At 45.1% G+C, this 27,426-nt stretch overlaps 10 non-coding genes and 1 pseudogene across 10 annotated transcripts; all 11 read left to right on the top strand.

Moving 5' to 3' along the window:
* The first annotated feature begins 5,688 nt into the window (after positions 1-5,688).
* Positions 5,689-5,785, top strand: LOC119304494. Its single transcript, XR_005148310.1, has one exon. It is a non-coding gene; the product is annotated as a small nucleolar RNA SNORD96 family (small nucleolar RNA).
* A 153-nt stretch (positions 5,786-5,938) lies between these two features.
* Positions 5,939-6,010, top strand: LOC119304551. Its single transcript, XR_005148351.1, has one exon. It is a non-coding gene; the product is annotated as a small nucleolar RNA R66 (small nucleolar RNA).
* A 75-nt stretch (positions 6,011-6,085) lies between these two features.
* On the top strand, positions 6,086-6,172 carry LOC119304741. The gene has a single exon (XR_005148454.1). It is a non-coding gene; the product is annotated as a small nucleolar RNA snoR118 (small nucleolar RNA).
* Positions 6,173-6,855: 683 nt separating this feature from the next.
* Positions 6,856-6,943, top strand: LOC119304576. Its single transcript, XR_005148362.1, has one exon. It is a non-coding gene; the product is annotated as a small nucleolar RNA R16 (small nucleolar RNA).
* A 55-nt stretch (positions 6,944-6,998) lies between these two features.
* LOC119304574 lies at positions 6,999-7,082 on the top strand. Its single transcript, XR_005148360.1, has one exon. It is a non-coding gene; the product is annotated as a small nucleolar RNA R16 (small nucleolar RNA).
* A 79-nt stretch (positions 7,083-7,161) lies between these two features.
* LOC119304733 lies at positions 7,162-7,246 on the top strand. The gene has a single exon (XR_005148446.1). It is a non-coding gene; the product is annotated as a small nucleolar RNA U36a (small nucleolar RNA).
* A 60-nt stretch (positions 7,247-7,306) lies between these two features.
* Positions 7,307-7,402, top strand: LOC119304515. Its single transcript, XR_005148330.1, has one exon. It is a non-coding gene; the product is annotated as a small nucleolar RNA Z223 (small nucleolar RNA).
* Positions 7,403-7,499: 97 nt separating this feature from the next.
* On the top strand, positions 7,500-7,595 carry LOC119304545 (annotated as a pseudogene).
* Positions 7,596-7,679: 84 nt separating this feature from the next.
* Positions 7,680-7,825, top strand: LOC119304742. The gene has a single exon (XR_005148455.1). It is a non-coding gene; the product is annotated as a small nucleolar RNA snoR137 (small nucleolar RNA).
* Positions 7,826-7,944: 119 nt separating this feature from the next.
* Positions 7,945-8,043, top strand: LOC119304536. Its single transcript, XR_005148348.1, has one exon. It is a non-coding gene; the product is annotated as a small nucleolar RNA Z103 (small nucleolar RNA).
* A 76-nt stretch (positions 8,044-8,119) lies between these two features.
* On the top strand, positions 8,120-8,217 carry LOC119304532. Its single transcript, XR_005148345.1, has one exon. It is a non-coding gene; the product is annotated as a small nucleolar RNA Z103 (small nucleolar RNA).
* The last annotated feature ends 19,209 nt before the right edge of the window (positions 8,218-27,426 follow it).

Genomic DNA, 27,426 nt, shown 5'->3' with positions numbered 1-27,426 from the left:
TGTGAGTTAATCACAAAGATACCCGCTCGATTGCATTCTGTTGTGAATCAATGTAAGAGCTACTATGGCCTAAAAAGACTAGCCAGGAATGAGGTTTTAATACGTGTTGGGAACATAGTAAAAGTTACTATACCTTCCATCAGTGTATTACCTATGTATTTTCTTTCATAATTCATTTTAGAGTTTCTTACACTCTAGCCCTTTGCACAAGGTATCTTGCAAGAAGGTTGTTCATAAGAGAACTTTTGATGTTTAGTATTATGAATAAACATAAGGGCCATACATTCATTGTGAATGAGATGTATGTTATGAATAATGATATTAATATATTACCTCTGTGTTTACTTTCATAATTCATTTTAGAGTTTCTTACACTCTAGCCCATTGCACAATGTTTATTGCAAAACGGTTGTTCATAAAAGAACAATTGTTGTTCAGTATTATGAATAACATGAAGGGCCATGCTTCCATCCAAGATGGGATGTATGTTCTGAATATTGATGGTAAAATGATACATCCATAATGCTGACGCTAAATGTCACGAGACTATGAGAATACCACACATGTGTGGCACTGCATTTGGTCACATTGGAGAAACCCGCATGGAAAAATTCCATTATGATGGATTTTGAAGTCGTTTAATTTTGAATCATCTGACACTTGCAACTTTCCTCCGAAAAGTGAAGTGACTGAAATACCGTTCATAGGCCATAATGAATGAGCAACAAACTTATTGGTGATCATACATTTTGATGTGTGTAGTTCAATAAATGTTGTTGCAAGTGGTGGATTTATTTATATTCAGAAATGACTCAAGTAGATATATGGATATTTACTTCATGAGACATAAGTCTGGATCTTTTGAAATCATTCGAAAGGTTTTCAAAAATGAAGTAGAAGTTATTGTAACAAGAAAATTATGTTTCTGTAATTTGATTGCACAAAGGAATATTTGAGGTACATGTTTAGTGAATGTCTGATGAGTTGTGAAAGGGGTTTCATAACTTGCACCTCCCGGAACACCACTGCAAGTGGAAAGTCCGTGGAGATGTAATCTAACCATTTATGACATGGTAAGGTCAAAGAAGACATAAATAAATTTGCCATTATCCCTTTTAAAGTGATGCTTTAGAGACTGCGGCTTTTACACTTAAAAGAGCTACATCGGGTCTGTTGAAATGAAGCCATGGTATGGTACGCCCAACTATATTATATCTTTTCTTAACATTTGGAATATGGGGCTTGTGTAAAAGGTTACAAACCTATTCCAAATCAGACAAGTGCTACTTTGTAGGTTATACCAAAATGTTGGGCATTCCTCCCTCACTATACCGAGGCAAATAGTTTTGCCGTGAAAAGCTGTGCTTTTAAAGAGAATGGTTCTTTCAAAAAGGTGAGTGGGGGAATAGTGCAACTCGGAGAGATAAACATTATCTTCGTCATCAGATCAAAGGAAAGAGACCTTGGAAGTAATTCCAGAGTTTCCTACTGCGATTGATACGGAAGTCTCTATAATAAAATGTATGAACTTCGGTCGAACTTGCAGCTGAACCACGTAGGCAAGGCTCGTGCAAACCTCTCAGGTGCGCAAACGAGATATTGTTGTTAGACAACATTATACCTACGATACACAAGGAAGCGTTGATGGGCCCTGACTCCGGAATTAGCTAAATGCCAATACAACCCGAGTTAGTTTCCATATAAATGATTCAAGATTGAAACCTTGATACACCGTTCGGAAGACTTAGAGTCTAATGAATATTTATGGAACTTAAAACTGATACGGATAAAAATGTTTTATCCATAAAGCTCGACTTGTTGAAATAACAAGTTCAAGAGTTGACTACGATGAGGTTTTTTTCATCGTAGCGATGCTTAAAGTCGGTTCGTGTTGAACTAGCAATTAATACATATTTCAATCATGAGATATGAAACATGGATGACGATAGGATTTCCATCTGATGGAAATGAAACCAAGGACATGCATGTGTTACAGTCCAAGGCATTTTGTCTATCCAGAGGATGCTAGTAAGGGTGCAAACTTCAGAGTTCCAATGATGGACAGAAGAGAGCAAAATGGAGTTGGAATCTTCGCGCTTTGATGAAATGGTCAAAGGGGTTTGACTTCATCAATGGGTAACGAAGATGCTTGTAATTCAAGAAAGTAAGTGGGAGCGTAATAATATTTCTAAAACCCTTGTGTGCTTGACATATTGTTAATTGGAAATAAATCTCTTGACATGAATTAGGACTTCATTTGAAAATAGTTTTTTGATGAAGTGCTTAGGATAAATAGTCTCAATATTAGGCATAATGATCTATGGAGATAGATTTACCTAATAGGGCTAAGCAATGAATACATATTGACAAAGTGCTAAAACCTTTTAGCATTTAAAACCGCCAAGGAGTGATTCTTGCTGGAGTCACATGGAAGAGTTTTTTTGCAAGACTCGGTGTCCCAAAACACTGATGAGCAAAATACATGATGGAGATTCCACACACTCATGTGTTTGGATTAATCATGTATTCCATGGTATGTAAAACAACCAGATATGTCCGATACTCCCAAGGTGTTGCGAGTATGGATACCAAAGTGATCAAGTACTGATCATGGGACAATGGTGAAAGATGTCATTGAGTACTAGAATAAGTACCGATGACATGTTTTATCGCAAGCGGAGATCATGAAGAGTTCGTTGTAAAATGTTACATCGATACAGTCTTCATCTTTTCTCCATGCGATTTTCGATTTAAGTTAAGGGTTTTGTGTAATACACAATATGATGGCACAGTTGTTGGAAATTGTTCCAAACAAGATACTGTGGCGAATTCTATAACAAATGACTAAGTATGTTGACGCTTTAGAAGCAACAAAGAAGATGTTGAATAATATAGTTCATTCATGAACTTAGTATGGTTCCAAGATGACTTTTGTCAATGGGACACTACTGCAGGTAGTTTCTCCATAACTCAGTCTGAGGAATCCAGGTTCGACCTGTGATTCACATACATAAAAGCCAAGTCCACACAAAATATGAATTTTGTGAAAGCGTGAAAACGTGAGGATATGCAAAGATACACACGGAGCTGAAGTCGTCAGATCCGTTGGACATCAGGTTATACCACAAGCGAAGCATTTTCTACACCAGTATGCCATAGGTGTAAAGTGCATTAGCATTGACTAGATATTGACTCTAGTGCAAGTGGGAGTCTGTAGGAGATATGCCCTAGAGGCAATAATAAATGTTATTGATTATCTCCCTGTTCATAATTAGGTTTATGTTCCAAGTTATAACTGCTATGGTTCTCGAGCCTGCAAATAAAATGAGGCTCGGAGGAAGACTCATATGCACGTGTGGAATAATAAACGATAAAATGTATTCCTAGTCTGGCCTCTAAGACTAGCTCAAGTGTTGCATGATGGTCATGTTTTCCTGATCATGGGCATGTCTATGCCAGCAACTTTGAGGGCACAATGTTAGAGGAACATTTGTGTTGAATCGACCCGAATTGATGTTATGCTATCAGATACATTCGTCACAAGTTTAATGGTACATAACACAGAGATGGTTAACGTTTGCATGATTCCTTAGACCGTGAGAGTATCGAGTTTCTTCATGCTTGCTTCATGAACTTTGGGGTTTGTTAAACGTCATCTGTAAATGGGTGGCTATTACGGCGGCTTACGGGTTCATGGAAAAGTATGTCAAGTAACTTGATAGCTCAAGATTGGGATTTGCTCCTCCGACGATGGAGAGATATTCTCGGGCCCTCTTGGTGTTACGGTATCCATAATCGTCTGGCCAGACACCTTGTGATTTGATCACTGGGATGCCGAAACACGGAAACAAGAAAAGAGAACAAAACCGGTAACAAGGTAACTTGCATGGTGGACAAATTGTTCGTCCATGGGGATGCAATAAATCTCACCTCGGGTGTTTGTGACATATCGTGAAGCAACAAGAATAGCCCACTACAACTGGAGGTTCACTCGAATATTTATTCGTGTGGGTATAGGGGTCAATATGGGTGTCCATGGCTCCGATGTTGATCATTGATCGGAAGGGGTTTCGGGTCATGTCTATACTTCACCGAACCTATAGGGTCACACGCTTAAGGGTCATCTATCTGCTGAATACTAGTCAGGGAGTATGGGAGAAAATCATCGAAAAAGTTTCGGACAGCGGAAAAGTTCCGCAGAGAGAGGTCACCGGATGAGTTTCGGTGAAACCAAAAAAGTTGTTTCGGGGTATGCCATTAAGTCAAAATGGTTTCGGCACATGCCTGATAATTCTTGGAGGGTGCCAGAATCATTCTGGAAACTTTTTGGAATTTTCAGAAATAAAAACCGGAAATGTTCCAGAGCTGCCGGAACCGGTTCAGATGCTTTTCGCAGATGAAAATCACTAAACTGGAATTGTTCTAGAACACGTTGAAAAATATTATGGTGGATACTGGAAATGTTCTAAGCCCACATAAATATTTTTAGTTCGAACGGACGCTGAAAAATGTCGTCGTGAATAGTAAAAATGCTTTTTGGGATATTTTATGGAAAGCCACCTTTTGGGGCTTTGCCCAACAGATCTAGGGATGACATGGAAGGGTGGGAGCCTCCTTTTGGAGGGCCCCACAAGGGGTGGGACGTTCATGGGTGCAGCTCATCCATGGGGCCCCACTTGTCCCTTGTTTTCACTCTTTAGGTCCTTGGGAAGGACTCCATTTCATGTGGGTTTTGGATTTTCTTGTAAAACCACCCTACCCCTTGGGATTTCCTATAAATAGAGGTGGAGGGGCAGCCCTCCACTCTCATCCCTTGCTCTCATACACATGCCATGCATTATCTGGCTTCTTCTCTCCCTCCCACGAAAAGAGTTTCGTAGAGCCGTAAGGCTGTCTGGGTTCCGGCAGGAACTAGTTCTGGACGGCGAAGCCCTGCCAGATAGATGACACCGTATGTGTGCAACTCTGTAGAGAGATTGTAATTTCGGTCTTAGTTCGTGAGTGCCTCCCGAAGGGCTGTCCGAGTTCTGTGAATCCTCCCGAAGGGCTGTCCGAGTGACCGTCCGAGTTTTGAGGGTCCTCCCGAAGGGCTGTCCACGACACTGTTCGAGGGACTGTCCGACCGCCTCCCGGAGGGCTGTCCGTGGGCGGATGAGGGTATACTTCTGCTGTCTTACCCTACATCACGGACATGGTGGCGGTGGTCGAGGCACCGGAAGCAGAGCCTGGCGACCTCCTCCGGGGAGGGACTGTGCGGGCACGGGGCCGGCAGCGGCGAGCGGCGAGGTTGGCGATAGTGTCGTCTGCGCGGCTGCCGGAAGCCATCAGCGTCAACCGTGGCGCCGCCGGAGACGCGATGTATCTCCGAGCGGGGGCCGAAGCGGGTAGCCGTGGAGCCGCCGTCCCAGTCGCGGGGGGCGCCGGCGCGGGGGCCGTGCGGAGGGCGGGAGGATCCATTGGCGGAGTGCGGACCACCTCGCTGTAGGAGCGCATGGAGGCCGAGCTTTCGGAGCCAGACCAGCGGTCGTCGCCGGAGTACTAGGAGCAGGGAGGGCTACCGGCAGGGATTCAACGGCGGCGAGGCTGGGGAAGGGACGGGGCTAGGAGCGGGAGCGGGGCTGCACGAGAGGAGATTCTGTTATTTACTATGTATATTTTCTTTTGTGTATTATTGAGTAATATAGGGCTGCACAGTGATGAAATCCACGAACAAAACACACCATCTTTCGGGACTGATTGGTGCACTCTGTGTGCCATGCTGTGAAAATGTGCGATTCTAATGTCCACCTACCATATTTTCTCCAATATAGAACTTTTCTGTTCTGTGATTCTGATGTGAACTATGTTCAAATTTTAGAGACTGAATTTTATTATGAATGTTCCACCAGGTTTGATGTGTTTTTCATTTCATTGTTTTCTCTGCAGTTCATTTCTATAGTCCAGTGATGGCACATCTTTGAGACCTGAGTTCTCTTCCTTGATGAAAATTATTAGCATAATCCCTGAGGGCTAATGATTTGACATTCTATAGTTCCTTTGATCCTCTTCCTTTCGAATATTGTTTCGTTATGTGTCTTCTGGTGTCATGGATGAAGATATGCACTGGGCTCCGAGCAGTGAACATCGCTGCGGTCTGATGAGATGCATTTGCCTAGAAAGCATTGTCTGACAGCTCAACCATTTGTTATGAAATTCTCAATGTCAAAGAAACGTAGGCCTAAACTCATGGTCCTGCATAAGATTTCTGTTTGATTTTTCTTTCCTATGGATTGGAGATTGATGTTCATGGATCCCTTTGATGACAGTTAAAAAGTAGTGGCCTGATTCATACATTGATGAGATCTATATTATCACTCTGAGGGAAATGTATCTGATTTTGTTACTCGTTTGTGGTTTTCTTAGCGTTTTTTTGCTATCTTGATTAAATTTATGCATTCATGTACTAGATTTTTGATATGATTTGATTTTTGTTGATATAACATCCTTCTCCTTGAAGAGAGTACAAGCAGATGGGCAGTCTGAACTGATGCCATGTTGATATCTCTGCATCATCTGTGCTTACCCGTATGGTTGGCATCTGAGAGAAAACATTATCTGTCTTCTCCGATCTTCTCAAACAATGGATTATTTTCTGTTTTTTGTGAAGTTTGCGCTTAGCTCATATTCTCCCTCTTAGTTGAGTTTTTTTACCAGACTCTGATCTGAGGGGGACACGGGTCACACAGCAACCGAGGATAGTCAGATGGTTTACTTACCAACCCTTGCAGCGTTTGCTATTGCTTTGGAGTCAAATGGTCTAACCTAGATTTTCTTCTCAGACACTATTCTAAAATAATTAGATTTGTTTACTTCTCCTGTGGCAAGTGATGATCAGATATCCTACACTCTCAATGGAAAATTCCATCTGTGGACTAATAATGTCCGCTTATTATCTGATGCCTTGTGCAAAGCACTCTATTTATCTTCTCTCTTTTCCGATACAAATTTATCGAACACCAGGTGGCAAATGATGTGAAATGTTATATGCTAAACACTGAATCTTAGATATGTTTACAAAAATCCGCTTATTATCTAATGCCACCCATTAGTTTCGTTATATCTTGTCTCAATATTGGTGTACAGCTTTATTTATGTCTCTTTCTATGGATTTCTTTTGATTAATGGCAGTGATTTGAATCTTACCCGTGCTTCTAACTAATTCATGAAGTACAAGTTAAAACATGGTTGAATTTCTTAATATGAGCCATAAAATAATAAACTCTTATTGTTGTCACCCTCTTTTAGACTCTTGTGTGATCTGGTTAGACCATGGCTGTGATGATAAACACTTTGAGCAAACATGCCAGTTCTGCTTTTGAAAACTCATGACTGAAAAACCTGTTATGCAAGATCTGAGCCATAGCATCTTGAAAAACGCTTATGTTTTGTTTTCCGTTTGTAGCTTATGTCATGTTTGTAAAAAAAAGTAAAATATTTTCTCATTGATCTGATGTTTAAAACTGTCCGATGATGATCAAACTAAATACTTTCATTCTTCTGATGTGCCATCTGATGGCCCGGTGTGGAAGCAATTTGGAGACCTGAACTGAGAATGTATTTGCATATTGTTCACCCCCCAGAACTGGATTTTGGGATTTTGTGCATTTTATGCTTGATTACTGAACAAAAGTTTTGTGTTTGTTGCTTCACAACTGGAAGAGTGACCTATTCTTAACAGTTTGGTCATCCTGTAGAGAGAAGCATAGATTAACGGACACACCAGCCAGCATTAAACAGCACGGTGCTTTATCAAACTGCGTCGTGTTACCTGTCTTCTGGCACATTTTGTAACATTAGTAAATGTCCAAATTTCCGGTTATGTTTTATTTCTGAGTTTTTATACCAATGTTGGAGGTTTTGTTTGGGGGCATATGTTGTGTCTAGACATTGGCTTCCAACATTTAGATGGAAGTGAGGATCCTTTCCCTAGCTGATCGACTATGATTATACTGTGTGCAAATGTAATCCTTTATCAGAGGATTCAAAGCGAGAAATCTGATCCATCTCACCCAACATTCTCTATCCCTCTTTTTTCTGTTTGTATTTTTCCTTTGTTTATCTGTTCTGATTTGTAAACTGAATGGATGTGAGGATCCTTTCCCCAAATGATCGACTATGATTATACTGTGCGCACATATAATCCTCATCAGAGGGTTCCAAGCCAGAAATCTGATCCATTAATTTCTGCTTACATAGTCCTCTTTGTGCATTTTGTTTAATATACTAGTAATAATGTACGTGCAATGCACGTTTATATTAGGTAGGATATTAGTTGCACATTATATTAGGTAAGATATATTTGTTGCATGTTGGTATTTGGTAAGATATCAATTACTTTTTCACGGGAATGGTAAGATATTAATTACATGGCAGATTTCAGGGGATAGTGTTGAGTCAAAACATGTTTATAACCAATGGCAGTGATGTGTAATTGAGCATTAAATGTGTTTCGTGCTCAACATTGGAGCAATTTGAACCGCTAGATAACATGATTTGATGGTCGAGATGGTTTGGATCTGCCCATTTGGGTCTTTTTATATTGGTATAGATGATTGTCACTTATGTTTTGAGGAGGGTTACGAAAAAGGGTTTCCCCCCGCTTTATATATAAAGCAACGAACCAAGCATCCAACATCACAGTACATAGAGTAATTAAGTCATAGTCATGCTAGGGGCACAACAAGACAAGCCCCAAACAAAGCTAAAGCTAAAAGGACGCTAATCCGGCTCGGGAGGTGGCGGAGGGGGAGGTGGAGGAGGGGCTAAGCCGATGCCGAAGCTCGAAGACCCGCTATGATGATGTCGATGGCGTTTTGGTCTCTCTGCCTGCTAAGTGGTCTCCAAAGCTGTAAAAGGCCACACAAAATGTAGATAGCATCAGTCACACGCCAAGGAATCACGCGTTCAATGACTAGCTTATTACGGTTACATCAGAGGGTCCAAGCTAAGGTACCCAATACCACCCACATGGATGGGCGACTAGAGCTGGGGAGCCTAAGTGCCTCCCCAAACAAGTCCGGGAGGTTGTCATGGCACCAGTTGCCCCCGGCCACCTCCCGGATGCAACTCCAAAGGAATTGGGCCACCGGGCACCGAAAGATGTGATTGCAATCTTCCGGTACCAAGCAAGCAAATGTTGGGGAATGTAATAATTTCAAAAAAATTCCTACGCACACGCAAGATCATGGTGATGCATAGCAACGAGAGGGGAGAGTTTGTCCATGTACACTCGTAGACCGAAAGCGGAAGCGTTAGCACAACGCGGTTGATGTAGTCGTACGTCTTCACGATCCGACCGATCAAGTACCGAATGCACGACACCTCCGAGTTCTGCACACGTTCAACTCGATGAAGTCCCTCGAACTCCGATCCAGCCGAGCTTTGAGGGAGAGTTTCATCAGCACGACGGTGTGGTGACGATGTTGATGTTCTACCGTCGCAGGGCTTTGCCTAAGCACCGCTAAGGGATCAATTGTTGTGTCTCCAAGGGGTGCCCCTCTCCCCGTATATAAAGGAGTGGGTAGAGGGCCGGCCCTTTCTATGGCGCGCCCTAGGGGAATCCTAAGGATTCCCCTTTTCCTAGTAGAACTAGGAGCCCTTTAGGAGTAGGAGAGAAGGAAAGGGAAAAGAGAAGAGAAGGAAGGAGGGGGCGCCGCCCCTCCCCCTAGTCCAATTCGGACTACGAGTAGGAGAGAAGGAAAGGGAAAAGAGAGAGAAGGAAGGAGGGCGCGCGCAGCCTCTCCTCTCTCTTTCCCCTAAAGCCCAATAAGGCCCATCTACTCCCCGGCGAATTCCCGTAACTCTCCGGTACTCCGAAAAATACCCGAATCACTCGGAACCTTTCCGATGTCCGAATATAGTCGTCCAATATATCGATCTTTACGTCTCGACCAATTCGAGACTCCTCGTCATGTCCCCGATCTCATACGGGACTCTGAACTACCTTCGGTACATCAAAACACATAAACTCATAATATAACCGTCATCGAACTTTAAGCATGCGGACCCTACGGGTTCGAGAACTATGTAGACATGACCGAGACACGTCTTTGGTCAATAACCAATAGTGGGACCTGGATGCTCATATTGGCTCCTACATATTCTACGAAGATCTTTATCAGTCAAACCGCATAACAACATACGTTGTTCCTTTTGTAATCGGTATGTTACTTGCCCGAGATTCGATCGTCGGTATCTCAATACCTAGTTCAATCTCGTTACCGGCAAGTCTCTTTACTCGTTTCGTAACACATCATACTGCAACTAACTCATTAGTTGCAATGCTTGCAAGACTTAAGTGATGTGTATTACCGAGTGGGCCCAGAGATACCTCTCCGACAATCGGAGTGACAAATCCTAACTCGAAATACGCCAACCCAACAAGTACCTTCGGAGACACCTGTAGAGCACCTTTATAATCACCCAGTTATGTTGTGATGTTTGGTATCACACAAAGTGTTTCTCCGGTAAACGGGAGTTGCATAATCTCATAGTCATAGGAACATGTATAAGTCATGAAGAAAGCAATAGCAACAAACTAAACGATCAAGTGCTAAGCTAATGGAATGGGTCAAGTCAATCACATCATTCTCCTAATGATGTGATCCTGTTAATCAAATGACAACTCATGTCTATAGTTAGGAAACTTAACCATCTTTGATTAACGAGCTAGTCAAGTAGAGGCATACTAGTGATACTATGTTTTTCTATGTATTCACACATGTATTATGTTTCCGGTTACTACAATTCTAGCATGAATAATAAACATTTATCATGAAATAAATAATAACTTTATTATTGCCTCTAGGGCATATTTCCTTTAGTCTCCCACTTGCACTAGAGTCAATAATCTAGATCACATCACCATGTGATTAACATCGATAGTTCACATCATCATGTGATTAACACCCATAGTTCACATTGCCATGTGACCAACATCCAAAGGGTTTACTAGATTCAGTAATCTAGTTCACATCGCTATGTGATTAACACCCAAAGAGTACTAAGGTGTGATCATGTTTTGCTTGTGAGAGAATCTTAGTCAACGGGTCTTTCACATTCAGATCCATTATGTATTTTGCAAATTTCTATGTCTACAATTCTCTGCACGGAGCTACTTTAGCTAATTGCTCCCACTTTCAATATGTATCCAGATTGAGACTTAGAGTCATCTGGATCAGTGTCAAAACTTGCATCGACGTAACCCTTTACGACGAACCTTTTGTCACCTCCATAATCGAGAAACATATCCATGTTCCACTAAGGATAAGTTTGACCATTGTCCAGGGATCTACTCCTATATCACTATTGTACTCCCTTGCCAAACTCAGTGTAGGGTATACAATAGATCTGGTATACAGCATGGCATACTTTATAGAACCTATGGCTGAGGCATAGGGAATGACTTTCATTCTCTTTTCATCTTCTGTTGTGGTCGGGTTTTGAGTCTTACTCAATTTCACACCTTGTAACACAGGCAAGAACTCTTTTTTTGACTGTTCCATTTTGAACTACTTCAAAATCTTGTCAAGGTATGTACTCATTGAAAAAATTTAGCAAGCGTCTTGATCTATCTCTATAGATCTTGATGCTCAATATGTAAGTAGCTTCACCGAGGTCTTTATTTGAAAAACTCCTCTCAAATACTTCTTTATGCTTTCTAGAAAAATCTACATTATTTCCGATCAACAATATGTCATTCACATATATTTATCAGAAATGTTGTAGTGCTCCCACTCAATTTCTTGTAAATACAGGCTTCACCTCAAGTCTGTATAAAACTATATTCTTTGATCAACTCATCAAAGCGTATATTCCAACTCTGAGATGCTTGCACCAGTCCATAGATGGATCGCTGGAGCTTGCACATTTTGTTAGCACCTTTAGGATCAACAAAACCTTCTGGTTGCATCATATACAACTCTTATTTAAGAAATCCATTAAGGAATGTAGTTTTGACATTCATTTGCCAGATTTCATAAAATGTCGCAATTTTCTAACATGATTCGGACAGATTTAAGCATTGCTACGAGTGAGAAAATCTCATCGTAGTCAATACCTTGAACTTTGTCAAAACCTTTTTCGACAAGTCTAGCTTTGTAGATAGTAACACTACTATCAGCGTCCGTCTTCCTCTTGAAGATCCATTTATTTTCTATGGCTTTCTGATCAACGGGCAAGTCAACCAAAGTCCACACTTTGTTCTCATACATGGATCTCATCTCAGATTTCATGGCCTCAAGCCATTTTGCAGAATCTGGGCTCATCATTGCTTCCTCATAGTTGGTAGGTTCGTCATGGTCAATTAACATGACCTCCAGAACAGGATTACCGTACCACTATGGTGCGGATCTCACTCTGGTTGACCTACGAGGTTCGATAGTAACTTGATCTGAAGTTACATGATCATCATCATTAGCTTTCTCACTAATTGGTGTAGGAGTCACATAAACAGATTTCTGTGATGAACTACTTTCCAATAAGGGAGCAGGTACAATTACCTCATCAAGTTCTACTTTCCTCCCACTCACTTCTTTCGAGAGAAACTTCTTCTCTAGAAAGGATCCATTCTCGGCAATGATTGTCTTGCCTTCGGATCTGTGATAGAAGGTGTACCCAACTGTCTCCTTTGGGTATCCTATGAAGACACATTTCTCCGATTTGGTTTGAACTTATCAGGATGAAACTTTTTTCTTATAAGCATCGCAACCCCAAACTTTAAGAAACGACAACTTTGGTTTCTTGCCAAACCACAGTTCATACGGTGTCGTCTCAATGGATTTAGATGGTGCCCTTTTTAACGTGAATGCAGCTGTCTCTAATGCATAACCCCAAAACTATAGTGGTTAATCGGTAAGAAACATCATAGATTGCACTATATCCAATAATAGTACGGTTATGACATACGGACACACCATTATGTTGTGGTGTTCCAGGTGGAACGATTTTGTGAAACTATTCCACATTGTTTTAATTGAAGACCAAACTCGTAACTCAAATATTTGTCTCTGCGATTGGATCGTAGAAACTTTATTTTCTTGTCACGATGATTTTTCACTTCACTCTGAAGTTCTTTGAACTTTTCAAATGTTTCAGACCTATGTTTCATCAAGTAGATATACCCATATCTGCTCAAATCATCTGTGAAGGTCAGAAAATAATGGTACCCGCCGCGAACCTCAACACTCGTCGGTCTGCATACATCAATATGTATTATTTCCAATAAGTCAGTTGCTCGCTCCATTGTTCCGGAGAACGGAGTCTTAGTCATCTTGCCCATGAGGCATGATTCGCAAGCATCAAAATGATTCATAATCAAGTGATTCCAAAAGCCCATTAGCATGGAGTTTCTTCATGTGCTTTACACCAATATGACCTAAACGGTAGTGTCACAAATAAGTTGCACTATCATTATTAACTTTGCATCTTTTGGCTTCAATATTATGAATATGTGTATCACTACGATCGAGATCCAACGAACCATTTTCATTGGGTGTATGGCCATAGAAGGATTTATTCATGTAAATAGAACAACAATTATTCTCTAACTTAAATGAATAACCGTTTTGCAATAAACATGATCAAATCATATTCATGCTCAACGCAAATATCAAATACCATTTATTTAGGTTTAACACTAATCCCGAAAGTATAGGGAGTGTGCGATGATGATCATATCAATCTTGGAACCACTTCCAACACACATCTTCACTTCATCCTTAACTAGTCTTTGTTCATTCTGCAACTTCCGTTTCGAGTTACTACTCTTAGCAACTGAACCAGGATCAAATATCGAGGGGTTGCTATAAACACTAGTAAAGTACACATCAATAACATGTATATCAAATATAGCATTATTCACTTTGCCATTCTTCTTATCCGCCAAATACTTGGGGCAGTTCTGCTTCCAGTGACTAGTCCCTTTGCAATAGAAGCACTTAGTCTCAGGCTTAGGTCCAGACTTGGGCTTCTTCACTTGAGCAGCAACTTGCTTGCCGTTCTTCTTGAAGTTCCCTTTCTTTCCCTTTGCCCTTTTCTTGAAACTAGTGGTCTTGTTAATCATCAACACTTGATGCTCTTTCTTGATTTCTACCTTCATCGATTTCATCCTCATGAAAAGCTCAGGAATCGTTTTCGTCATCCCTTGCATACTTTAGTTCATCACGAAGTTCTACTAACTTGGTGATGGTGACTAGAAAATTCTGTCAATCACTATTTTATCTGGAAGATTAACTCCCACTTGATTCAAGCGATTGTAGTACCCAGACAATCTGAACACATGCTCACTGCTTGAGCTATTCTCCTCCATCTTTTAGCTATAGAACTTGTTGGAGACTTCATATCTCTCAACTCGGGTATTTGCTTGAAATATTAACTGCAACTCCTGGAACATCTCATATGATCCATGACGTTCAAAACGTCTTTGAAGTCCCGATTCTAAGTTGTTAAGCATGGTGCACTAAACTATCAAGTAGTTATCATATTGAGCTAGCCAAACATTCATAACGTCTGCATCTGCTCCTGCAATAGGTCTGTCAGCTAGTGGTGCATCAAGGACACAATTCTTCTGTACAGTAATGAGGATAATACCCAGATCACGGATCCAATCCACATCATTGCTACTAACATCTTTCAACTTAGTTTTCTCTAGGAACATATCAAAAATAAAACAGAGGAGCTAAACGCGAGCTATTGATCTACACCATATATATGCTAATACTACCAGGACTAAGTTCATGATAAATTTAAGTTCAATTAATCATATTACTTAAGAACTCCCAGTTAGATAGACATCCCTCTAATCATCTAAGTGATCACGTGATCCAAATCAACTAAACCATAACCGATCATCACGTGAAATAGAGTAGTTTTTAATGGCGAACATCACTATGTTGATCATATCTACTATATGATTCACGCTCGACCTTTCGGTCTCAGTGTTTCGAGGCCATATCTGCATATGCTAGGCTCGTCAAGTTTAACCTGAGTATTCTGCGTGTGCAAAACTGGCTTGCACCCGTTGTAGATGGACGTAGAGCTTATCACACCCGATATCACGTGGTGTCTGGGCACGACGAACTTTGGCAACGGTGCATACTCAGGGAGAACACTTTTTATCTTGAAATTTAGTGAGAGATCATCTTATAATGCTACAGTCAAACAAAGAAAAATAAGATGCATAAAAGATAAACATCACATGCAATCGATATAAGTGATATGATATGGCCATCATCATCTTGTGCCTTTGATCTCCATCTCCAAAGCACCGTCATGATCACCATCGTCACCGGCGCGACATCTTGATCTGCATCGTAGCATCGTTGTCGTCTCGCCAACTATTGCTTCTACGACTATCGCTACCGCTTAGTGATAAAGTAAAGCAATTATATGGCGATTGCGTTGCATACAATAAAGCGACAACCATATGGCTCCTGCCAATTGCCGATAACTCCGTTACAAAACATGATCATCTCATACAATAAATATAGCATCATGCCTTGACCATATCACATCACAGCATGCCCTACAAAAACAAGTTAGACGTCCTCTACTTTGTTGTTGCAAGTTTTACGTGGCTGCTACAGGCTGAGCAAGAACCGTTCTTACCTACGCATCAAAACCACAATGATAGTTCGTCAAGTTAGTGTTGTTTTAACCTTCTCAAGGACCGGGCGTAGCCACACTCGATTCAACTAAAGTTGGAGAAACTGACACCCGCCAGCCACCTGTGTGCAAAGCACGTCGGTAGAACCAGTCTCGCGTAAGCGTACGCGTAATGTCGGTCCGGGCCACTTCATCCAACAATACCGCCGAACCAAAGTATAACATGCTGGTAAGCAGTATGACTTGTATCGCCCACAACTCACTTGTGTTCGGCTCGTGCATATAACATCAATGCATAAAACCTGGCTCGGATGCAACTGTTGGGGAACGTAGTAATTTCAAAAAAATTCCTACGCACATGCAAGATCATGGTGATGCATAGCAACGAGAGGGGAGAGTGTGTCCACGTACCCTCGTAGACCGAAAGCGGAAGCATTAGCACAACACGGTTGATGTAGTCGTACGTCTTCACGATCCGACTGATCAAGTACCGAACACACGGCACCTCCGAGTTCTGCACATGTTCAACTCGATGACGTCCCTCGAACTCCAATCCAGCCGAGCTTTGAGGAAGAGTTCCGTCAGCACGACGGTGTGGTGACGATGTTGATGTTCTACCGTCGTAGGGCTTCGCCTAAGCACCGCTACAATATTATCGAGGTGGACTAGGTGGAGAGGGGCACCGCACACGGCTAAAAGATCCAAGGGATCAATTGTTGTGTCTCCAAGGGGTGCCCCTCTCCCCGTATATAAAGGAGTGGAGGAGGGAGAGGGCCGGCCCTCTCTATGGTGCACCCTAGGGGAGTCCTACTCCCACCGGGAGTAGGATTCCCCTTTTCCTAGTAGAACTAGGAGCCCTTCCAACTAGTAGGAGTAGGAGAGAAGGAAAGGGAAAAGAGAAGAGAAGGAAGGAGGGGGCACCGCCCCTCCCCTAGTCCAATTCGGACTAGGCCTTGGGCGCGCAGCCTCTCCTCTCTCTTTCCCCTAAAGCCCAATAAGGCCCATCTACTCCCCGGCGAATTCCCGTAACTCTCCGGTACTCCGAAAAATACCCTAATCACTCGGAACCTTTCCGATGTCCGAATATAGTCGTCCAATATATCGATCTTTACGTCTCGACCATTTCGAGACTCCTCGTCCTGTCCCCGATCTCATCCAGGATTCCGAACTACCTTCGGTACATCAAAACACATAAACTCATAATATAACCGTCATCGAACTTTAAGCGTGCGGACCCTACGGGTTCGAGAACTATGTAGACATGACTGAGACACTGTTTGACACGAAAAATAATAACAAACAATGTTGGTTATCGTGTTACTATCTCTCTACGCGCCAGGGGAAATAAAAAATATTGCGGGCGTGCTAGTGCACTAAGTACACAAATAAACATAGGGAAACATGCACTTTATTAATCTCTCATTGGAGAAACAAAATTACAAGATCCCTTTACATATGCGTTCCGTGGCCTCCTAGCGCAGCCGATATGACTTGGGCAATTGTGAAGTTCTGGTTCATGCAATTGTGAAGTCGCGGACCACCTCCGATTAAGCTGCTGCAATGGTCGTATTCTTCAAGTCTCGTCCTCTCCAAGTGCTCGGTGTAGATGATGGTGATGATATGGTAGAATAGAAGAGTGGAGCGGTACATCCGTCGCTCCAGCGATGCTTAGTCACATCCCTCCGGCTTGTCGATGTCCGATGATGAAGATGTCTGGCCTCGTTAGCTTAGACAGATGGTCGGCCTGCGCCTCGTCGGTGCCCGGCTTGTGGTGTCCGCCTCGTTGGTGTCGGACACGGTGTGTCTTGCCTTCGCCTCGTCGGTGCCCGGCAAGATATGGATAGCTTCATCGAAAGCAGACATGTCGGTGAAGTGGCTTCGCCTCGTCGGAGCTTGGACGGGGTTTGGGGGGTGTGTTGATGTAGAAGTCGGAGTAGATTCGAGTGTCGCCGCGTGGCGGCGTTGCTTGAAGGCGACGACAGTGCGAGCTCGTCGATGTAGACCTCAGACCATCGTGCCTCGTTGGTCTTGGCGGCGTTGGAGTATTTGTTGTCGGGTTGGCATGGGTCGCGCTCGGCTTAGACTTCTCGACGACCGGTTACTTCATCATGGTGTTCAAGGGGCTACACCTTGCGGGAGTAATGGTTTGGGGAGACCGGCGTCAGTGTAAAAACTAACACACACTCACATGGGCGTGGCCGGGGTGGTTGGCGCCTCGTCTCGGCTAGACGCCGAGTATTCGGCGGTCCGCCAAGACAAAGGGGGCCGCCTCATGAGGCCGTGGAAAGGTGGCGTTGTAAAGGCCGCGTCGCCTTGGGCTGGTGCTACGCGAAAGTGTGACCTATGCACCGGCGACGCTACGGACCTGTACGTCAAGGACCTATTCGAGATGGTAGGTGCGCCTCCCCAAGGAGGGACCGGTCTTGGGTGAATCATCGTGAGCACTGTTTCCGCGAATGTCGTCCACTTCAAGAAAGCATGGCAAAAGACCTGTACGCCGGTGACTTGTGTCGCCATGGACATATGCGCCAAGGACCTGTCCACTATGGTGGATGCGCCTCTAGACCTATCGCCGGCGACCTGTTCGTCGGGGCCGCGTACCTCATGAAGGAGGAACCGGTCTTAAATACATCGTTGCGGCTACTGGTTCCATCAAGGACCTGTACCCCGTGATGGTAAAGGCGAGTCTCGGGCTGCGCCGTCAGCGAGCTCCGGCTTCGCCGCACCGTCTCCTCCAAGAACGTGGTGCAAAACCTGTGCCTGTGATCTGTTCATCATTGACCTGTATGTCGGTGTACCATCCGCGATGCACCTGTTTAGCATGGTCCTGTTCGCCGTGGACCTGTACGCCGACATGATAGAACATCGGGGCTAGCACCTGGGCTTCGTTGTTGGACAGCTCCGGCTGCTCCCGATCGAGTCATATCTATTCGGAGGCTCCCTTGGCCGACGAGACGCTTTTATGCTTGATGCATGCTGACTGATGGATGAATCTACTGATGGATGGATGTGTGCGTTGGTGAATGGATGGATCTCCTGATGGATGGATGTGTGCGCTGGTGAATGGCGGCAGGCTTGTGGCGTCTCTCTCCCCGTGCGTCTGTCCCGATCTCATCGATGCTGCCACAAGGGCGCATCTCCACTTCCTCTTCCGTCCCCCGGCCTCCATCGGCGTGTGGGTCGGACTCTGTTGTCGCTCCTCCCTGGGGCTCAAAAAATACGAGCATGGCGCCGCGTGGGTTGTTTGCCTCTTCTGAATACTTTCAGATTTATTTGGCATTGCTTGATGGACGTGGTGTACATTTTATCATAGTACAACCTGTATAGATCGACTTGCGAGATGGCATATTTCTCGCCTCAACGGACACGGCCATATAAGGTCGCATGTCATGCTCATGATCTCACCGCTTCCCCTCGCACGGGCACGCCGCGCGCAAGACCTGTTCACCATCTAGTGAAACCTGTTAAATGGAGCGAGAGATGGAATTTTCTTCGTCTCTCCGGTCATGGCCGTATGGGGTCGCATGCCGTGCTCATGATCTCATCTCCTCCCTTTGCAAGACCTGTTCGTTTCCCATAAGAGTAACCTGTAAAACGGAGCACGAGATGAAATGTTTCTCATCTCGACATGGCCATATGAGGCTGCATGTCGTGCTCAATTTTTATCACTTCATTTTGTTCCGGATACAACGGCAATGCCGTGCTCAAAACATGTCCGCCACCTGTTCACCGGAGATGATAATAAAAAAAATACCTGCACCAAGGAAAGAGAAATATACATGCTCTTACCGACCCTACCATTGTCTTGCACCGATCTTGATGGATGATGGATCTCAAGATGTATTAAGTGGAGAGATAGGAGGAAGGCTGAGCATGATCGATCTATGGGTGGAATTGTGCAGGACATGGCGGTGTGCGTGGATGTGAAGGGCAACGGCCTTGCGGCGGTGTGCGTGCGTGCCTCCTCTTCGTTGTGTGCCGCATGCCCTCATATTTATAGGCGGATGGAGATGGTTGGGCGCTGGGCCCTTGCCGTTCCGATTTTCTTGGACTTGATAAGGATCACCGTGCGTTTATCTCCTTCGGTGCTCTTGATGCACAAGCCTGCAGATAAAGGAACAATTACTTGATACGTTCCTAGCTGCGTGGCTGCACGCGGGCCTGGAGTGCTTCTGTTCGATGCACGATCTTCATGATATTTGAGTACGTATAAACACGGGCTGGCCGGTATTCCGTTACTCGAGATATACGTACGTGCCGGCGAGGCGGACACGTATTCTGGTACAATGGGACACATTCGTATCAGCATTACGTGCGACCCAGGCCAGTATGTGGGTCTTTTCGTGCATGTAATGCTAGGGTAATCACCCGATCAACCGGTGCGCTCGTGTAGAATCGATGGGCACTTGAACTGCTCCATGTACGTACCCCCTTCTCAAACTTGCATGGCCATGCAGTGCAGTTGCACCCACGTACACATTGAGCTAGCTTAATATACGTTAATCAATTAACCGGCCATTCGCCTATTAAAATTTCTTTTAGCCAACAGTTTTCAATGTACGTGCGTGCACGTGTATGACACGCATGCAATATCCGTGGGCACTCCTTGCTCCACATAAAATATTGGTACAAAATATTTTTGTACTATTTATAGTAAAAAATCTCATTGAACAAATGCCCCCTCGCCAAGTGGAGTCCGAGTGCAGCGCAAATCGGGCTCAACTTGGTGAAAGGAAAGAAAAAAAAACTATTTCGTTGCAGCCTTTGAGTGATTTTTTTTCTTCAATAAGTATGTATGAGAGACACCTTCCCGACTTTCCGGTGAATGATCACACCAAAGCCAAAAGGATTATCGATGTAACTTGTTGCCAAAAGGATTATCGACGGAACTTGTTGGGTCGTATAGCTATCACGACGCCTGTCAATAAAGCAACATCATGACATCCTCGGTTTGCAGCGAAACACCATGCTACACACCAAAGGCGTTTTATCAACCTAGTCGCGACCGTTTAGCTGTCACGGTGCCAGCCGACAAGATCAAAGGGTTTGACAGCTTCGCGCTGGGCACACCGGCCAGCCAAAGCCAAAAGGATGCTTGAGGTGTCTTGTTGGGTCGTGCTGTTGCCATGACGCCTATCAACAAAACTTCCTTACATCATCCTCAGTTCGCGGCGAAACACCATGCCGCATGCTGAAGGTTTTATCAGACAAGTCGGGACCGTTTAGCTGCACGGTGCCAGCCCGACAAGACTGAAGGGTTTCACAGTTTCACGCTGGCCGCACTGGCGCATTACACTGCTCCCGTGATCTTCCAGTGATGATGTAGGTGAGGCGTCAGTAGACCATCGACAACTCACTTACACCTTGGATAGTGGGTTGCCATGGCATGGCGAGGCAATTCTGATGGTATGCCGGGACGCCATCGGCCTTATGGATGATCAAGGGGGTGATATTGCCCCCAAGCTTCATTGTTGTTGGAGACGGGGTACCGAAGTGACATCGGCACCACCCTTAGGAGCATGCAAGTGTCACCTTCCGGCGCGCACCATTGATGTTGGTGTAGGTGATTGGTCGCCGGGATGCCGTCGGCGCCGCCATGGACGCATGGGTATTTCTGCCACCACGCGAACACGGTGTAGGTCGGTGTAGAGGTTTGACGTCGGGATATCGTCGACGTTCATGGCATACGGGTTGGTTGCCCCGGACGCCTGCGATGTTGGTTGGTGTAGAGTACTCGACATTAGGTTGTCATTGGCAACGCCGAGAAGTACCTATTCATTGCCTGCAAAAGATGTTGGGGAAGTACAACAACTAGAAATACCCAACAAAACAAAGCGAACAAGGAGTAGGAAAACGAAAAGGAAGGCTTGGTTTTTTTTTTAAATGTTGGCTTTCCCGTTATACACCAGCTATAGGTGTGAAATCCGTGAAGGCTACCAAAGGACTTGTCATCGGGAATCGTCAAAATACCATGACGATTACAACTCAACAACTGCATAAGCCTCGCTGTACGTGTATGAAGACGCCGTGTTTCGGGATGCTTCCGAGAGGCAACAGAGATTCATATTCTAGCCCATCATCGTACGGAGGGGCCCCACAGTCCGCCGTGCCCCCTATACATGCCTCATGAACCCAGGGACTTGGGTATGGTAGGTTCAGGGTAGATGGTTTTGGGAGAACAGCTTGGCGATTTTTTCTTCATGCCTGATTGAGGAATGGAGAACATCTACCTTCCGCCTTCTTTCCAGTGTGTCTCTTACTGCTTGGGACAACTTGACTGCTTCTTGGACTCTTGGGATTTTTCTTTTTTTGATTGCTTCGTGGAGATTCTGGATTTTTTTTTGTGCGGATTGATTGGCCGCAGACTTCATGCACTTGCTTGAACTTTTTGAGGATTTTGCTTGCACTTCTCGGGGATTCTTCTTTCATGACTTCTCGAAGACCCACCTTGAGAACTTGGAAGGCACCTGTTCACCTCTGTGGACTAAGAAAACCCTCTGGCATTTTATCTGGAGCTTTTTGGTGGCGTATCCCAGGGTTGTCATGTGGCTAGGCACCGAACCAACTTGCATTGGGCCAGGTAGCCACCATGAATCTTTTCCTATAGTCTCCCCTGGGATGCGAGCCTCAGTGAACATGAAGCATGACAGGAAACATGAAGGGCGCGGGGTCTCGGCGCTCAGAAGTGCCCAAGTAATCGTCTCCGCTGCCTCCGAAAGCATACGCCTAATACGTGTCGTGCATTGTGGGTGTAGGAGCCGCTCTGCCTACAACTTGACCCATTGTGCCACCCTCCGACAAGTCCTGGGGTAGCCGAAACTTCAATCAACAGCATGATGTGGTAGGGGAAAGCCAGTTTTTTTGGTGTTGGACTGAGTCCGTTAAAACTAGGGAGACCAAGAAAATATCCACAACATACAACGAAGAGTGCATCATGGATCCGATAGCCCACTGAAAAAGGGTCTTCCCAAGAAAAGAAAAGAAAAGGCAACAAAAGAGGCAACATTTTAAGGAAAGTATTTTTTTAAGGAACCTTCCGTTGATTGGAGGCATAGGCCGGACTCCCTGGGAATCAATCAGCTGGTAGGCACCCCCGTCGTAGACTTGTTCGACGACATATGGTCCTTCCCACTTTGGCTCGAACTTCCCCTTCGTCCTGTGCATGATGACGATGGGTCGACGGAGCACGAGGACCAAATCGCCCTTCCGAAATATGCGCTGCTTGACGAGCTTGTCGTAGGCTCTCACCATGTTCTGGCGGTAGAGCTCCAGGTTTTGCAGGGCATGAAGTCGCTCCTCTTTAAGGGCGTCAAGCTCCTGGAAACGAAATTGTACCTGTTCATCATGGGTGAGTCCTTCCTGGAGAGCCACCTGTAAAGAGGGTAACTGGACTTCCAATGGCAGTACGGCTTCACTCCCATAAACGAGAGAGAATGGAGTAGCCTGTGTCGGGGTACGGACTGTAACGCGGTACGCCCATAAGGACTCGAAGAGACGATCATGCCAGTCTCTCTTGTGTCTTGTCACCGTCTTCTTGAGTATCTTGCCTAACGTCTTCTTGAAGGCTTCGATCGCCCCATTGGCTTGAGGGTAGTAGCCGGTGGAGAAGTTCCACTTGATCTTGTACTTCTCCATGAACCTGTACATCTTGTTGGACTTGAATGCCTTGGCATTGTCGGAGGTGATGCGGTGTGGAATCCCAAAGCGATATATGATATTTCGCTCTAGGAACTTGATGACGTTGTCGCTCTTCACCTCCCGTAGTGGGACGGCTTCCACCCATTTGGAGAAGTAGTCCGTCGCGGCGAGGATGAAACGATGCCCCCCGGATGACGGGGGCTCAATGAGGCCTATGACGTCGATTCCCCAGGCGTCAAATGGCCGAGAGGGAACTGTAGGGTGAAGCGGGACCGGCGGCTGACGCTTGAAGTCACCATGTACTTGACAGTTGTGGCATGACCTGGACACCCGAAGGCAGTCCGCCATGACGCCGGGCCAGTAGTATCCTACAAGACGTATGCTATGATACATCTTAGCTCCTCCTTGGTGCCCGCCGCAGACTCCATGGTGCATCTCCCGGAGGATCTTCTCGGCTTCACCTCGATTAACGCACCGAAGTAGGACCTCCTGTCCATGAGACGGCCTGTATAGGACACCTGCTTCATAAAGATAAAAGGGGAGTCGTCGTTGTAGTTGGCATCTCGCGACGGGGTCGTCGGGGAGACTGCCATGCTGGAAGTAGTCGAGGAAGGGTTGCAGCCACTCGTTTTCCTCCATGGTGTTCGTCATGATGGAGTTGACTTCGTACTCCGCCGGGATAAGCTCCAGAACAGCTGGGAGGAGCCACCTTTCTTCAATATTTACCTGCATGGTTTTATTATCTGGGAGCACCAATGCTGCCGCTAGTTTTGCCAAGGCATCAGCAGGCGCATTTCTGCTTCGTGGGACATGGAGCACTTCAACTTGTTGAAATTTTTCCATGAGGTTCCGGGCCGCAGTGTAGTACGACACCAGTTCAGGCTTGCGAACCTCGTAGATGTCATTGACTTGACGAACAATGAGCTGGGAGTCACCAAAGGCCCGTAAAGAGCGGACATCCACGGAGAGCGCCAGGAGAAGGCCGAAGATGAGCGCCTCATACTCTGCCTCATTATTTGAGCATTCTTCTTTGAGGAGGGAAAATGAGTGATACATCACCCCTCCTTGCGGCGTCTTGAACACCAAACCTGCGCCTGCCCTTCGTCTTGGGGCTCCATCAGCATCAGCCTCCATGCGAGAGGCGTCGTCGAAGTAGAGCTCCCACGGTGCGTTGAGGTCGACGGTGAAGACCTCCTCATCGGGAAGATCGGTGATGAGAGGGGAATCATCCAGCACCGGGTGCGCCGCGAGGAACTCCGCCAAGGCTTGCCCTTTGATTGCCTTCTGAGGGACAAAAGTGATATCGAACTCCATCATGAGAAGCGCCCATTTTCCCAGTCGCCCGATGAGCGCGGGCTGACTTAGCACGTACCTTACGGGGTCCGCTCTTGCGACGAGCTGGATTTGGTGCTTTAGCGTGTAGTGCCTCAACTTCTTTAACACGAAGATTAGGGCCAGGCATAATTTCTCTATTGCAGAGTAATTTCGCTCGGCCCCCACCATGGTGCGGCTCAAGTAGTAGCAGGCCACTTCCTTCCCTTCGTCATTGTTTTGGGCGAACAAGGCACCCACCGAAGTAGGCTGCGCTGCAATGTATAGAATGAGTGGGCGCCCCTTGACAGGAGCTGCCAAGACAGGTGGATTAAGGAGGTACCTTTTGATATCATCAAAGCCGCGTTGGCATCCCTCATCCCACACGAACGGAGCTCCTTTCTTCATGAGGCTCGAGAAGGGTTGGATGCGTCCGGAGAGGTTGGAGATGAAGCGTCGGATGTACGCTAGCTTCCCTTGCAATGACCTCAACTCCTTAAGATCTTGGGGTGGTGGCATGTCGATGATGGCCTTGATCTTCTTGGGCTCGATCTCTATGCCTCGATGACGAACTACAAAGCCGAGGAAGAGACCCGACTGAACGCCGAAGGCACACTTCAACGGGTTCATCTTGAGTTGATGTTGTCGTAGCCGCTCAAAGACCCCTCGAAGATCTTCTAGATGATGCTCGCGTTCTTTGATCTTGACCACCATGTCATCGACGTAGCACTCCACCGAATGGTGGATTAAATCACCAAGAATGCATGTCATGGCACGTTGGTACGTTGCGCCGGCGCTCTTCAATCCAAAAGGCATGACGATGTAGTAGAAGTTGCCCTTTGGGGTCCTAAAAGCGGTGTCGATGGCGTCATCTGGATCCATCTTGATCTGGTTGTAGCCTGATGAACCATCCATGAAGGATAGTGCGTCGTGTCCCGTGGTGGAGTCGATGACTATCTCCGGGATCGGCAAGGGAAAGTCATCTTTGGGGCAGGCTCGATTCAAGTCACGAAAGTCATCTTTGGGGCAGGCTTAAGTGATGTGCATTACCGAGAGGGCCCAGAGATACCTCTCCAACAATCAGAGTGACAAATCCTATTCTCGAAATACGCCAACCCAACAAGTACCTTCGGAGACACATGTAGAGCACCTTTATAATCACCCAGTTATGTTGTGACGTTTGGTAGCACACAAAGTGTTTCTCCGGTAAACGGGAGTTGCATAATCTCATAGTCATAGGAACATGTATAAGTCATGAAGAAAGCAATAGCAACAAACTAAACGATCAAGTGCTAAGCTAACGGAATGGGTCAAGTCAATCACATCCATTGGTGAGGAAATCGTTAACTGGTAGCTGCTCGTTTGGCTGGCGAGTAGGGGATTAATAGGCTAATCGTCAAGTTAATCGGCCATTTAATCAATTAATCGGTTGATTTATTGGTTTATCGACTACTCAGTGACCCTAGGAGTAGGGATTAATCGGCAAGTTAATTGGTTGATTGGATGAATTCTTGAACAGGGATCACATCATTCTTCTAATGATGTGATCCCGTTAATCAAATGACAAATCATGTCTATGGTTAGGAAACTTAACCATCTTTGATTAATGAGCTAGTCAAGTAGAGGCATACTAGTGACACTATGTTTGTCTATGTATTCACACATGTATTATGTTTCCGGTTAATACAATTCTAGCATGAATAATAAACATTTATCATGAAATAAGGAAATAAATAATAACTTTATTATTGCCTCTAGGGCATATTTCCTTCAGCAAATGGGGCATAGCCCATCCCCAGGGCCATTACGTTTGCGGACCTCCGTACCTAAAGGTAGGCGGCCGCAGACCCATTGCCAAAGGAAGATGCGGATCTTTAAGGGAAGTTTAATCTCCCAGAGCACCGAGAGTTCCACTGGGCCCGGGGTGGGGACAATTGCCTGATAGAGGGATCTCGTTGAGAAGCGGCCACTTGGCTCGAGGTGCCAAGAAAGGGAATCAGGATCTAGGGAGGGGGGTGTAGAGCAATACACTCAAGCATTTCATCCCATTGCCCAAGTTCTACCGCCACGAAGGTACGGAGAAAGGCAATAGCCCCCAAGTCAGCTAAGGCCATAGCCACGGAGAGCTGTGGGCGGACGCAGATCGCGAACAACGCAGAAAAGCGGTCAGCAAAGGGGCGGGTCCCTGCCCACCAATCTAGCCAGAATGATACGTCTCCAATGTATCTATAATTTTTGATTGCTCCATGCTATATTATCTTCTGTTTTGGACATTATTGGGCTTTATTATCCACTTTTATATTATTTTTGGGACTAACCTATTAACCGGAGGCCCAGCCCAGAATTGCTGTTTTTTTGCCTATTTTAGGGTTTCGAAGAAAAGGAATATCAAACGGAGTCCAAACGGAATGACACCTTCGGGAACGTGATTTTTGTAAAGAACAAGATCCATGAGACTTGGACCCTACGTCAAGCAACCAACAGGGAGGCCACGAGGTAGGGGGCGTGCCTACTGAAGGAAATATGCCCTAGAGGCAATACTAAAGTTATTATTTATTTCCTTATATCATGATAAATGTTTATTATTCATGCTAGAATTGTATTAACCGGAAACATAATACATGTGTGAATACATAGACAAACAGAGTGTCACTAGTATGCCTCTACTTGACTAGGTCGTTATTCAAAGATGGTTATGTTTCCTAACCATAGACATGAGTTGTCATTTGATTAACGGGATCACATCATTAGGAGAATGATGTGATTGACTTGACCCATTCCGTTAGCTTAGCACTTGATCGTTTAGTTTGTTGATATTCCTTTCTTCATGACTTA

This window comes from Triticum dicoccoides, chromosome 5A (assembly GCF_002162155.2).
Source record: "Triticum dicoccoides isolate Atlit2015 ecotype Zavitan chromosome 5A, WEW_v2.0, whole genome shotgun sequence".
NCBI classification, from domain to species: domain Eukaryota; kingdom Viridiplantae; phylum Streptophyta; class Magnoliopsida; order Poales; family Poaceae; genus Triticum; species Triticum dicoccoides.
Note: the sequence above shows the minus strand (reverse complement) of the source record. Positions and strands in the feature narration are given on the sequence as shown.